General features: G+C 32.2%; 1 protein-coding gene across 4 annotated transcripts in view; it reads left to right on the top strand.

Moving 5' to 3' along the window:
- Positions 1-15,723, top strand: part of Tinc (transmembrane protein tincar) — a 116,059-nt gene that overhangs the window by 5,760 nt on the left and 94,576 nt on the right. For all 4 annotated transcript variants that reach the window (XM_072903965.1, XM_072903968.1, XM_072903969.1 and 1 more), the window contains exon 2: positions 14,728-14,814. The gene's annotated coding sequence lies outside the window, so the exon portion shown is untranslated. The remainder of the gene's footprint in view (positions 1-14,727; positions 14,815-15,723) is intronic.

A 15,723-nucleotide genomic window follows, 5' to 3' on the forward strand; every position in this document is an offset into this window, starting at 1 on the left:
ATATTTTATTAATTAACGATGAAAAATTACCGATAATAAATGACAGTTTTAAAGATACACTCACAAACAAACGCGGTGTAAGTACGTAAAGCGGAACATTATAAAAATTACGCAATATCAGTCTTTTCACTTTTTTCTACACATGGTGAACCAATGTTAATTTTTTCATGGATTTTAATTACTTAAATGCTTTTTAAATATTAATTGGGATACGTGCGAACATGAGAATATTGCTAAGTAAAACATTCCTGCATAATAATTTCAAAGTAATATATTTTTAAAAGAACAAATCTTTCATAAAAGTTATATTTGATTTATTTATCGTGAATAAAATCGGTTAAAAGTAGCATTATTTATAAACATTATTCGGCTTTATTGAAACAATTACATATTGAGTCGATTCAGATTTGTGATTCGAATAAATTATCAAATTTGATTATACAGTTATTAATGATATGAATACATCGAGTATTGATGTGCTTAATGAAGCTTGACTGACAGTAAATTATTTTACTTTATACAATATATCCTATTTTTGCATATGCTGAAACTTGCATACGGAGAATTACGTAAATGGTATTATATTCTTCTTTATTTTAAGGCTTGATAAACAATTATCATTGTACATGAATTTCGGCACTGATTTTTGTGATATTTTATTCTACTTCAATAAAATGATACAATTAAAAATTGATTTAGATTTGCATTCATTGAGCTTTGATTTTCAGGAGGTTGGTCAGTTACTAGTCAAAAATTTTAATTTAAAAAAAAATTAGATTTTTTGTACAATATTTAATAATTATGAGATATACATTTACAGAGATGTATAATTATAAGTATATAATTATATAACATTTATATAACAAAATATAATATTTATACTTTTACTGTAACTTTTAAACGAGATAGTAAATAATTTTCATTTTTTTTGTAGTTATTTGTAAATAATTATTCTCAAACTTGAATAATTTTTATCTATAATCTTATTGTTGTATCTTTTTATTTTATTTTGGTAACGTCGTTTGTTTCTATAGCGCAGTATTCATGAGCACAGTATATATTATATAAGATTCTATCTTTAAAATAAAATTTCTCAAAAACTAAGTGGTCAAATCACGATAATAAAAACGAATATTCAAAGTCTGATAGGGGTGAAAATTTTTGTCGGAAATCAATAATTCTATGAAGAATTCTGGTGAGCTCCCAAAGAGTTCTAACAATTATTCTAACAATTATCTTAATAATTAAAATTCTAAAATTGATAACACTAATCGTTTTTTAAAATTTTTGATAATGAGAGATCAACTTCATATACCTGCTTTCGAGAGACACTAAAAGAGGCTAACAATAAGAGCGAATTATCGTGCCTTTTACGTTTTGCTATCCTGCCGCCGTCGCGCATATGCTGAAAGGGAACGTACTTATAACAATAAATGGTATTATATTCTTCTTGGTTTTGTGTGTGTAGCCTGGTAAGCAATGGGCGTGGCGCGAACCGCGGTATCGGCTTTTGTATTACGGCGCACGTATTCTCTCGCTTGCCTTTTGTTGCACGATGCAGAAAGAGAGAGAGAGAGAGAGAGAGAGTAAGCCGTTCCGGATACCCCGATGGCTCGATCGTATCCAAGATCGTATCCGGAAGAGAAGCTGCGTGAAAGAAAGCGCGTCCGTGACATATCGAGGGAGTAAATGAAGGTCCAAAGAGAGGAGAGAAGGGATGCGCGAATACTGGTGCAATATATTGACCGCACGTGTGTTATTTCCTCGATTATTGCGAAACTCGAGCCACGATCGGCAGTTGTTGCATCGCGATTGTGTCACTTGGCGATACCCGCGGTCCACGTGTTATTGTCTTGCTCGCGTCAATGTCCTGTGTGCCCTTTTTTTTCTTCGTTTCGTAAACCGTTTCCATTTGTGATGGGGAGTTAACGCGAGAATGGATACCACGCATGCGCGGAAATACGTTTCAATTTTGTAAATTGTTATTGTGTATTATATTTCTGTTTCATATGACAATATGAAATCTTATAGAAAAAATTTAACATCTTATCAAATCTCAAATTTAACAAAAAAATCTAGTGTACGATTATAAATCTTTTTTACCAAATATGAAACATAAATGTCTAGTTTAATTATTTGCATGTAAATCTTATTATAATAAAATATTACAATAAAACTATGTTAAATAATTATTAATACGTATACAGATGACACTATAATATTTTAGTTGATGATTATATTGTTGTATTGTGTACTCGATATATATTGTATGTTCAAAATATTTGTTTTCCATAATACTAAGTATGAACGATGATACATTAACATTTGTTAGTTCCTATAATATTGAACATCTGAATGTGAAATACGATATTAACTCCGCGTTTCGTTGTTGATGCAACTCGGTTCCATTCCAGGGAATGAAACGCGTTTGTAACAATCGATAATCGGTTTTACACAAATTTTACGGCGATTTATCGCAATAAACAGAAGCGCAGAGCGTAGTGCATTGGCCGGAACAATCGGAGCGGGGCTGTTTGGAACGTAATTAAAACGCAGTAAATTTTAGCACGCGTACCGAGCGAAATACTCGAATGCTTCGTACCTCGCGTATCGATCTTTCCCCCGCTCATTGTCGGCGATTAATTGCACAGCAGAGTCTCCGAGTATCTATACAATAGCAGACATATAATTTAATCAACGAATTCGTCACGTGTCACTATTAGTTATTACGGCGGTTACGTGTCAGTATAATTCATAGCGGTTATCGCATGTTTATTCTAATTGTGGGATAGCATATTAATTTTGTTGATACATTTCACGATGAGGAAATAGTATCTTTTAATTTTTTATATTCAATATATAATTGCAGGTAGATAGTCTCTATAAGATAACAAATTTGCTTTCTCTCCACAAGTTTATCTACGCAAGTATATTAATTATTGCGTTTCGTGTTATATACTTTTTTATAACTGCATTTATTTTTCTTATAAACTTGTTATGCTTAGCATTATTACGATGCGGTTTGTGGCAAAACAATAGTGAGTCGGAGAAAGCGAAAGGAAGACAAAGAGAGAGAGAGAGAGAGAGAGAGAAAGAAAGAAAAAAATCGCCTTTATATAATATGATATAAATTTTTTTCGTTTGTCGGATTATATTTTGGTTGCATTTACGCACGTGGAATTTAACCGAGACGATTTTGCAATCGCAGCTATGCGACGCGTTTAATGCAAAGCTGAGAGAAATCGGATTTCAATGCGTAACGTGCGTGGAAAATCTTTGGGGACTATTGAAACGCACGTTCGATATTGGTTGTATACAAAAAATCTGTACGCGAGTATCGTAGGTAAATGCAGTGATCAGAGGAACACCGTGTGCAGATGTATGTATGCGGGAAGGGAAAGAGAACGAAGAGCCGGTCTTCGATGGAACACCTGCTCCACAGGTATGCGATCCTCTTCACTGTTTTTCGCGCCCGCTCGCTACACATAGTATATATATGTATACATCTTGGAACATTCTTTGGTCTCATTTAATTGTGATCGATTCGAAACTGACGGTAATTGAAAAGTTATAAATTTGATATAGTTAAGCGAAAGTCGTGGAATAACTCTACAACATGTCGCATGTATAACATTCGATAATGATCACTTTTTAATTTATGAATTGTCTAATTTATTTTTGCTTACGGATTAAAGAAAGAGTATAATAATAAATTCATAGATTTACTAAAATAATACTTCTCATTGTTGCATTTTTTATTTAAATGTTACAAAATTTTAGGCTGTCATATCTCGAGACGTAAAGATAAATTTTATTTTAGATAATTTTATTTTCAATTACATATTGTTATTGCAACATGTTATGAACATGTATAGTTTATGTTTAAGAAATAAAAATATTGTATACTGGTTTAAAAATGTTTTATTTATAAATTATATTATATATTTAAAAATGATTGAATCATAGAAAAAAAATTTCATCTTCTATAAAAGTGATTGGCGATATTTGCAATATCATCCACGATTATTGGATGGGCACGAAAAGCACACTGATTTAAATTACCACACAATAGCGTCGCTTGCAGGAAACCTGTTTGCCGGGTGTTCAGCCTGTTCTTGCGTAGCCATACAATATTTGAAGGACTTGGGGCTACGAAACCACAGACTTGCTAAACCGCATACGGCAATTTTGACAGGCGAGGAATTAAAAAAGACCTCGTTAATAAGATTAAATTCACACATATATATATATATATATATATATATATATATATATATATGTATAAATGTATACATATGTATATTATACATATATGTAATTTGTACATATATGTATAAAGATATTATTCATCAAATGTAGAATTTATACATAAATATATTATGTAAAAGCATGTGTTTTTAAGCGTTGAAAAAATATTTGTGAAAAAATGTATAAAAATAAAAAAATATTTTTTATATCCCTCGTTAGTTAAATTTTTTATATTCGCACACTGTACGAATATACAGTATATTGAAAAACGGTACAAATGCATAAAATCGAATGATTTTAAGATACCCAATGTTGCCTCGGATAACCCTTGAAATATTCAACATATGTTTTCTCTTTGTTAACAATTTGCGCATATATTTGAATTATTAATAGTTTTTTTATATTTGCTTAATTTTATTTTTCAGTATTTACACTATTGAGGATTTTGATTTTTCTCTGAATTTTCCTTTAAAATTCTGCGTGATACGATTACTGCGCTTTTCTCCACTCGCTTAAGCTTCGTTTAACGAACTCTCTCTTTTATTAGCTTTTATGTTATTTCATTATTCCAACTATTTTCATTTGCATTTTGCATATCTGGACAATTCTGTAAATTCTTCGTAAATTTATCTAAATTTCTCCGGTGGTCTTTTGAATCGATAATTAAATTGATAATTAATTAATATTTAACTATTATCAATTATTATTTTAACCAAATTAAGTGAAAGAAAGAGAGACAGAAATACAAATGATGTAGATTAATCTACAAAATGAACATTATTTAATACCAAACAAACAGATATTCTGTCAACATATTTGTCAACTCTTTCGTTGTGCAAGATTCTTTTTCTCTCTGATCGTCAATCTGCTTTATTCCTTAACCTTGTGCCGCGCCGCTCGAAGCGAATCTTGCAGCTGCACTGCTCGTCTTTTTGTACCTTAACACATTGCAGACGAGAGCTACCAGAATTCTCCCTATTGCACAACACGGGGAATTCTCGAAGCCCGCCGGCAATATGTTACAGCGTTAAGCAGTTTCGTTTGTCAAGGAAATGGACTGTTAATTATTTGAAGGAGAACATCCTTTTGCTATATTGTTGTATTGTCTTAAGGAGAACTAGACTAATAGATTCTTCTTACCCCCTTTCCCCCCCCCCCTACTTCTCCCATGAAGTACTCTCGTACGAAGTGGAAATTGGTGGAAAATTATAACGTAACATAATGTACCATTCAGAGATTCTCCAGACCGGTTGTTTGCTGTTAAATAATTTCCGCGGTTCCGTCTTTCCGTCGTAAATTACGTAAGAAATATATGCGGCGTTTGTACGAAATATTACAAATTTCCAATTTCATCATATTTTTCATTTCGCCTTAAACGATTGCGATTATTTCGGACCGAATGACTTTCACAGCAGAGTTACTTAATGACATGGTAGAGTCGGGCAATCACTACAGAACACCTGCCCCGGACGTATTTATGTTAGCCGGACTCTTCTCTCTCTCTCTCTCTTTCTCTCTCTCTCTCTCTCTCTCTCTCTCTCTCTCTCTCTCTCTCTCTCTTTCGATTCTGACATTGAGAGCTCCGTAAGGTACAAGATGCGCTGTCGTATGCAACTGGCCAGCCTTCGAAGCTCCCTTTGAGCGGGCTATATCCTTTACGTCGCTGTAAACGTACAGTAATGCGATAACGGTGATGATAAACGAGTTCACGGATACCCTCTCTCTTACTGTCATAAAAATACTGAAGGCGGTCAGATATAATTTTTAAAGAGCTATTAAATACGCATGGTCGTATAACGGAATTTTCTAATATCGCGTGTATGCACCAGGTCGTTGTTCGTTAGAATAAAATTCCAGACAGATCGATTTTTCGTTGATTGTCGTGCTTGTGGTCATGCAACAGTTTTATGTAACGCCTGAGTACAACACGAGTTTACAATGGTTGGTTATGTACATAGTACATGCCGCTTGATGAATCATTGAAATCTGAATTATATTTTATATATCACAGAATAAGCATAAAAAATTGTAACAATGAAGTATGGTTAATTTTTAATTTTTAATACAAATAAAAATAAAAATTTAATTTACTTCTTTCTCGACGCGACGTGATTTGCCAGATAATACAATTTTTGTGAACGAGCCAATGTAAAATTTTTCGAAAAAATATTATATATCACAAAAGAGATTTTATAACGTTAAAACATGGAATTCTCTTGGCAAAGTTTGGTTTAGTTATACTATGTTTTTCATCCTTGAAACACTTTTACCACCGTCTAACCGAGTGTGTGAAAATATCGACAATTTATAAACGGTACTTTCTCAAGCGAAAGATCTCGTAGATCACGTATGCAAATCATATTATCACGGAAATTAATACACACACGCACACTTCCGTTACTTTGCATATACTTGCTGTTTTTGTTTTATGAGATTAAATATGGGTTTAAAACAATGTTTCCATGATATTATCGATTATAGAATATATATATATATATATATGTATATGAAGGAAAAATGCTAAGTATATATATATATACATACAAGATGATCGCATGTATACCTAATACTTGAAACCATACTGTCTGGCTAATTTTTTTTACATTAAAATTTTTAAGAAATATGTTAAACACTTGTTGAACATTGTACATTACACATTATTGTTTAAACAATTTTAACATTATATTTCCAGCAGATTAATAATTGGGTGTATTCATTATTGTAATGTATAAAAATTTATTTTTAATTATTTTTATGAGACATTAGTTATATTTTTAATAAATATACGTTTAATAAGAATTGCATGCTACTTTTTAAAAATATTATAACATCGATTTTAGTTCACGTCGAATTGTTTGGGTTGGTTCTCACGAATGTCAAGTAGTTTGAAAATATGATAATTAATGCCACAAACTATGCATTTCTTACATGCGCACCGCATTATTCGTTAGCGTGCGTGCCTGCGTTTCCCGGCACGTGCTGTGACATAGCTGGCACGTGTGCGACAGTGTGCCTTCTGTTTCGCATCGAAATGCGATTGTAATGCGTAACTCTGACACTACAGTCTCTGAGAAAAGTCAATACTACTAAAATTAGATTATCATACGTCCGTGCATTGAATATTTACGAAATATTAAGAAGTTTTATTATTCGTTCAATAATTTTAATTTTATACATCGATTATAAATCGTAGTTGAAAATTATTAGAAGCTTTATATTTCTATCATTCATTAATATATTGTTACTTTTTATTTATTAAAAATATGTTACTTTTATCTTGTGTAACATTTATCGTGTCTCGAATGTGTATTTCCTTAAAAATGATAGTTTCAATGAGCGATAGTGCCCGAGTTATGGGAGATATGTTCAATGAAAAATGACTGTTGTGAGAATCGATCGCTGCAGTGGTATACCAGCGACGTTTATCCTGGATGCAAGTGGACAATACAATGTTTACACCCATTGCTCCGTATTTCCATTGATAGCTGGCATAAAGAGACGGCTTCAGATCGTAATGCCCGTTTATTCAGCCGGTTCGTCGTCAACTGGCAAACGCGAAACAGCGGCGTTATCGCGTACCTATCTCGATGTATAGGCGACTAGAAGAGAGCGATCTCTATTCACTGCGAGCCCTTCTAACTTTCCAGACGACAAAAGTTATGAAATTCCTCAAAAGCTCGGCCTATACGACGTGGACGTGGCGTGACGGTACGAAGGGAACTTTTCGAGCTTTCATCGCGGACGTGAGAGAACCTCTTGGAGAGGCGATTCCGCGGCCTCCGCTCTCGTCATGACGTTTACTGCAAGGCCTATTGTTTTCATTCGCAGCAAGCGACTCGCGGTTACTCGATCCTATAGCGAGCCAATTCTGCTTCAGCAGCATTTTATCGCGTTCACATAATAAATTTAAATATTATATTTATTTAAATTTTAATAGTAATTTCTCTTTTAATATTGTTTTTAATTATTTAAGTTATTATTCTATAATTTATTTAAATTATAGAAATATTTAATCTATAAAGAAAGACAGATGGATACGAATTTCAGAAATTGCAAGATTCTATTAGCAACTGCACAAAGTTGTGCATATGATGGGACGAGACATTATTATTACACTCTGCTAAACTGTTGTTAAATTGTTTTGCAATCTGCGGAAGTTAGGTTGCAGTGGGTAAGATTAGGTTGATAACGATGTTGAATAGATAATATAGCACCGGGGTGTCTTCGGGCAAGATGGCTGAAGGTTGTTTGCCTGTCAAACTCACTCCCTTACCCTTCGCACCGTATATAGCTTTATGTATTAGCTCTATATTAGAGACCACTCTATTCCGAACTTTAGGTCCCTAGAATATATCGAAGCAAAAGCGAGAAATTGGCGCACGTTAGGTAGCGTATCTACCACTGCGAGGGTCACCCATAAGTGCCGGCAGCGTTTTAAGATTAATTATCGTGAAATATGCGCGCCAGTCATCGCTGTAATCATCGCGAGTGCACTTGATAACGCTTCTCATCGGGGGTCGCCGCACTTTTGACGCATCGTACTGACGTTCTATCTTTGCCTTTTTTCTTTCCTTTTTTTTTATCCCCGAGCGAGCGCGCGTGCATATTTCAAGCTCACGCCATGAACCACACGACGATGTGTCACAACCATCGCGATGAAAGACAAAGAACGCATTTGCATCGGGCGAAATTTCCCACGGGTTTCGTAGGCATTTTTTCACAGTTCTTTATCTTCGAACTGCTTTGAAGCTACACGATTCTTGGTAACTTGGTACTGTAGTGAGTAATCTGATAACCTAAGCTTAGCTGTGTCTTTACGGAACTGTAGTTTCGTTAGTCCATTGTCCCGCGTCAGTTTGTCGTAACCCAACACTTATTGTGCATCTCCTCCGAGCTCTTTTCTTAGTAGCTAGTCCATTTATCGTCAGGCGACGTACACAAGATGCGTTACTCTTTCAAATTGATTTCGCGGAAGTGTTTGGCGAGTATAAAAAATTCCCCAAACGTTTTCGATGATGAAAACAATGTCTCAATTTAATGCGTTAATATTCGAAAAATCTTGAAGAATCAATTTTTTCAACATCTTATTATAATGACACATCGTGAAAGAACCGCGTGCAAGAATCGTTCATCATAAGAATACGCTTCATAATACAGAAATTCAAAGTCATGCGCGAGAGCGAGTCATAAAATAAACTTGCTAAATCAATTTTTCGATTCATAGAAAGGTGAAAAATTTTAAATGTTTGAAAATCAATAAAGGCAATCGTATTTTATCGATCTTAAATGTTTCATTCGATTGTATCTCATTTGAATTTTAATTAAAAAAATCCCTGCCACTTCAATCTCTGTCATATCAATAAGGTATTTTTTTAGAGTAACATATAATACATGACGTTTATGCTAGTTACGTTACTATAAGCCACGCAAAGGGTCGATGGTAGTTAATGTAAAAACTTGCGTGCTGACCTGTAAGGCTATTTCTAACGGGTCGATATATTCTACTCCGTGCGGTATATCAAGTAAAGAATACCCGGTGGTGGTAGCTGGGGGCCACTGACATGAATTATTACTGCCGACAGGATTCGACAAGCGCGCGCGGGACAAGCACAAATTACTTCCTCGCTTCTTCCATTTCGTACAAATGACGGTGCGTCTTTCACGATCGCGCGCGAACGCGCTACCTTAATTTTTATTCGGCACGATAGAGCGAAAGGAAATTCTTATTTGCTAATGTAATGGATTTCTATCAGAATTGTCCCATAGTAGGGCATATATAATATAAGTAAATTTATTTTGGCCGCGGCTAATTTTCTAATAAAATAATTTTCAGAAGCATAATGATTAATACGATGATACAATTGAATTTTATTTATGTAATTTTTATACCAATATAATATATTGGTGAAAAATATTTTGCCACACGATAAAGTATCAAATTGTAATAAAATAATTTTTTATATCATTTTTGTATGAAATCGTTTTTTATTATAAAAATTCTGTCGCATTTTTATTGCAAGATATGATTTACCACAATAACGATTAGTGGCAAATTATTCACAGATATAATGTGAATGTTTCGGTTATAACATGTTATGTGAAATATTTTATATAAAGAAAATGAGAATTATGAAACAGAAATACAGTTTTTGTTTTAGGTTTTATTTCGGCTAGGTTTTTAATTCTCGCGCAGACACATATACAATGATGCGGATTATATTTTTTTCTCTCTACGGTCACAATTCGAATTTAATTGAATTTTTCCCGCGGGTGTTGGAGATTAATCGGTAGGATCATTTGCCGGTTCGCTCTTCGGGTATATTCCGCCGGATATCCGCTCGACATTGATACATAGCATTACGATAAAAATTTTCGTACACGCTACATTCGGATCGAACGTGTTGAGATTTATCTGTGTAGCTGTTTTTGCAAGCTATTTTTATAAATGCATATGTATATGCATCCAATATGATCGAATTCTCTGATAAATGTTCAAGTTATTTTTTATATTCATAATCTTATCTTTTTTTACTAGTTATCTTTTACATTAGTAATGTACGTAAAGTTGACGTGTTATTTTATAGAAAATAATTAAATAAATAATTAAAAATTCTAACTTTATTTTAATAGTTCTAAAATTCTTAATAGTTTAAATAAATAGTTCTGGCCGTTAAATCGAAGAAAATACTTGAATATTTGAAAAAAAATGAGGAAGAAAATATCACAAGATAAAATAAGATGTTGCGTAAATTTTGCGTCACAATTTATTCTGAGACATCTATGATTTAACACACACACACACACACACAAACACAAATATTTGTTTAGTTAGTTATCAAGTAAAACTTTTGAAAATGAGGTCAGAACTTTTTTATTTAATAATTTATATTTATAATTTGTATTAAATGATATGCCAGTATTATACACATTTTAGTGATAAATATATATATTTATATTATAATATTCTTTGTCTTTTCAACGTGTATAATGCATAGGATTAAATAAAATATTAAACTTTATATATCAAACTTAAGAAATTTTATTCAATAAATTTCTGGAGCAATCAGCGTATTTTCTTACAAGCGAAAATCTCTCCGAGAAATACTGGAGCGGCAGTTTATATCTTTCCTGCGACATTCTCGCTCGTAACATCGTCCATGTGGATTCATATGCTGGATTTATGTGTTTGTTATTACATACGTTTATATATTTTCACGCGTACCTAGAGTTTCTTTCCGCGTTTTGACGCTTTTACAAATGAGGTACAATTTTATTTCTGGAGATTGCAGGTATACTCTCAGAGCTCTCTCTATACTGATTTATTTTGTCATCTTTGTATTGATATTGATTCGTAACTGTTCGAGAGAAATAAAGGTATCTGATTTTATACTTCGTAGAGCGAAAGGAGCCTAACACATGGCTCGCTTCCTCTATTTCTGTCGTAAATTTACAGACATTTATTGCTAGGAAATGGATTTTTCGCGCTTTTCTAACTGCGATAAACTTCTTATATTCGCAAATTGCTTTTTAAGCAGCATAATATATCAGTCGGCTATCCTCGTAAGACAAAAATAGAAATCGTTAAATTGTATGACATCATACAGCTATCAGGATATATTTCAGAATTTATAACTGTATTTTTATCATCATAACGATAGCTGTGTTCAAAGAAGATTATATAGTACTAAAGTATACTATATATGCTGCATAATAATATTGAATGAATACGTTGTTTCTTATAATTCTTAAAAAATTCTAATTAATTATCAAATAACTGTGACTATAAAATTTTAATTCATTTTTTTAATATGGAAATTTTTTACACAGTGCGCATTATATTTTTCTATTACATATACCATGAAAGGGTGGACATTTGTAAACATTATATATGCTTTTGAATGACGCAACACATATGTACTTATTGCATATGTGTAAGTTATTAAAAGCTGTATCGTGAAAAGTTTTTAAGGATTTGTCCGCGCCTACTAGAGAGAGCGGACCAACTTATTCCGCTTGCAGACGAGTACTCTCAGGATTCCGCTTACGGCGAGCATCGAGGAATTTCCTTCATCTCCTAGCATCGATCTTCTATCTAGTGGGAAGTATTCCGAGAACACCAGCTGCATGTCCGATATATATTGGTGTGGATTTATAGCCATGTAGCCTTATATATATATATGTAGTATATTAATCCCTTCCTTTCGGTCTCACGCGTAGGTCACGTTAGACAAGAAAATCGATATTTTTTCATGTTAACTTTAGGATAAGAGACTTTACATCATACTAAGAAAACATTAATTATCGACGAACTGATCTGTACAACCTGCGATTCCACGTAAGGTACACACGCCCTTCATTATGTTTTTCTATTATTTCAAATCATGTCGTATAAAGTGTTCACTTTATTACATTATTATATTCGAGATTATTTCTTGATTTATTTATTTATATTCTATATTAATACCTATAGAAAATAATTTACAAAATAAGATTCCGAACTGGTCTATTATTACTTTCTCAGGTTCTTTTTCTTAATCGGTGTAAGAAAATTTCCTTCATTCATTTAGTAGTTAATTTCGAAATATATACTTGAAGCTCTAGGCTCTTCAATATATATCTGTAGGGTCAATATCTTGGGATGAACGCCATTAATCTAGCCGCCAGGCTGTGAAACCATTCAGGAATTCTGATTAGTTCTATGTTAATCACACGTGCAGATAATCAGGAAGTAATTAACTTTGATGATTGAATTAATATATTTAATTTATTGAAATATAATTATTTAAAAAATTACTTCTCTTCTACTTATATGTAGTGTCGTATCAAAATTAAGATTAATAAATGATATTGTGCGTTTATTTTAATATTTTAAAAATCTCAAAAAGAAAAGAAATATTTCAAAGTAATTTAATTTTCCATTTTATATAAATATTCAAGATTATAAAAATGCAGTCAACAGAATCGTATTTATTTGAATATGTTCTTGTAATTTAGTATTTAATTTTTGTTTAGTTTAAATATAGCTTTTACACGTTATTTAATGCTATATTCAAGAGCTAATACAATGTAAAATGTACAATCCACCAAAAAATCATATACAGTTTACATATAAAAGGATTAAATAAATTGTAACAAAGTCGAAAACGTCGAATGAATAGGTAGAACATGCGCACAGTAATAACGTTTCGAAAAATGAATTGCGTCAGAATTTGTGAAAAGCACAACAGGTGTAATCTTATTAATGTCCTTCAAAAAAAAGGCCGGTGTCCCTGCGATTGGCAGCTGCTTCAGTTGCGAGGCGAAACCGCAAATTTGACGATATCTCGTTCGGTACAGAAGCAGCAGCAGCAGCAGCAGCTTCTACGATTTTTTGTTCCCTGCATTTCGTCCGTGGTATATTTATTTGCGTGTTTCACACTTGACTTGCTCGCAACTCGATACCTCCAGATCTAATTACGCACAAGTGACATGCATCACGTTAACATGTGTATGCATAAAGTTACTCATTATATTATATTGCGCACAAAGCGCGCGCCGGCTTTTAACCGCCATGGCGCCAGTTCGAAATTACATTGAAGACCGGTTTTGCTATTGTGCAAACTTCCCGCCGCTTTGAGAAATTCTACGAAATTTTAACTAACCAACAATAACGAATACTCGCATAGATGTAACGGATCTCTTTGAAGAGAAATTATTCGATAGTTGGCTACGCGATTTCTAAGACAATCGTCGCGAGTGAATATAATACATATATAATCTGTATTATATATGTCAAATATAACTAATATTAATATAAATCAGATATCAATATTTGTCAATATATTTATATGGATCTCAATGTGACAGCAAATCATACCTAATACAATAACAGATGAGAAAATTTACCAAATTTATTTTTTCGAAAAAGATAAAGATAAGTTAAAATTTGTCGTATTAATATAAATCAATACGACAAATAACTTGTCTTTCTTTTTTTTCAAAAAAATGTTATTTTTAACAGTGTAATAAAAAAATTAAATTTGAATAGATCAAAAAAGTAACATACATTTTATATAAAAAAGTAAATAAATTTGGTAAATTTTCTCATCTGTTATTGTATTAAGTATGATTTACTGTCACATTTGAGATCCATGGGGATATATTGACAGCCACAAATATTGATATCTGATTAGTCAGCTTGCAAGTTGACTGGTTGATTCCATATACAGATTAATAGATGTGGGTTGCACTGTTCGTTGAATCTGAATCCTCGCCGCATATGTTTAATGAGATTGATTCTGGTATTCAATCACGTAAAGAGCTTTTCTGATGCGTTGGCTTTAATCTCTATAAATCAATTCTACCAAAGTACCGTTGCCGTTTCATGAGATGTTTGATGATTTTATATCTGTATATATCACTCATTTTCTGCAAATTTATATTTTTAATTGTTACGATATTTAAATGTATATAAAACTAACTGGATGATTTTAATTACAGATATTGAAAGAATTTGGCAGTTCCAGTCGGACAAAAAGAACATATCTGTTCGAGTAATTATTCATCAGTAATTAAGCATCATATCTGGTGAGTAATTATTTTATTAGTTAGTAAATTATTTTATTCTTTCAAAAAGCGTTCTTTTTTAGATGTAGTTTTCATGGTGAAAAATGTGAGAAAAATATTTATGTAGAAACTGAAAATAAGTATAGTTCAGTTTTTAAATAAATATGTATAAAAAATTGTATCATTTTTTATTAAATTTTAGAAGGGTAATAAAATGTTAATAATTGTTATTATATCGCGCAATTAAATACAAGCTTTTTTAATATAGGCATAAAATATTAATTAATAGTAAAATATTAGTACTATATATTTTGTATGTGATAAAGCTATCTAGCAATACAATTATTATTGAAACATGAAAATAACAATAACGTAAATGTACAAAGCAATTTACAAAAATAAAATTTACATTTTTCTGGTAAACTGTACACAAAAAAGTTAGATGTGAAATAAGCTTCTTGAATTTCGTGATCTTATGAAAGTTTGTGAGATGGAGGCGCCTGTGGCGTTAATAACCTCATGCATCATCTGCGGGCGAAAAATTCTTCATTGGCCGCTGACGCAGCAATAAAAAATTCTAATGGTTTAATTGATCTTAATATACATTCAGCATCAAAGCATCAAATACAGGCATTAATTATTGACAAATACTGATAACAGAATCATCAAATAGTGGGTTAAATAAAAAAATTCTTGTCTCTATTAAAAATGCTTTCTAATTTTGACAACACTATCTTTTTTTATTGATTTAAGTATTAATTTATACATCAAATAAAAATTAAATTTCTTCATTAAACGCGATATTCACGTAAATGAATAATGCATTGGAAAAGTCAATATATATGTTGTGCATTATTATTTTCTGTTGACTTGCAACATTTCGATATTATTGTGTTTTACACGTCCAGATCACGTCTGGATTCAGTCTAC

Source organism: Anoplolepis gracilipes, chromosome 12 (genome assembly GCF_047496725.1).
Source record: "Anoplolepis gracilipes chromosome 12, ASM4749672v1, whole genome shotgun sequence".
NCBI lineage: Eukaryota > Metazoa > Arthropoda > Insecta > Hymenoptera > Formicidae > Anoplolepis > Anoplolepis gracilipes.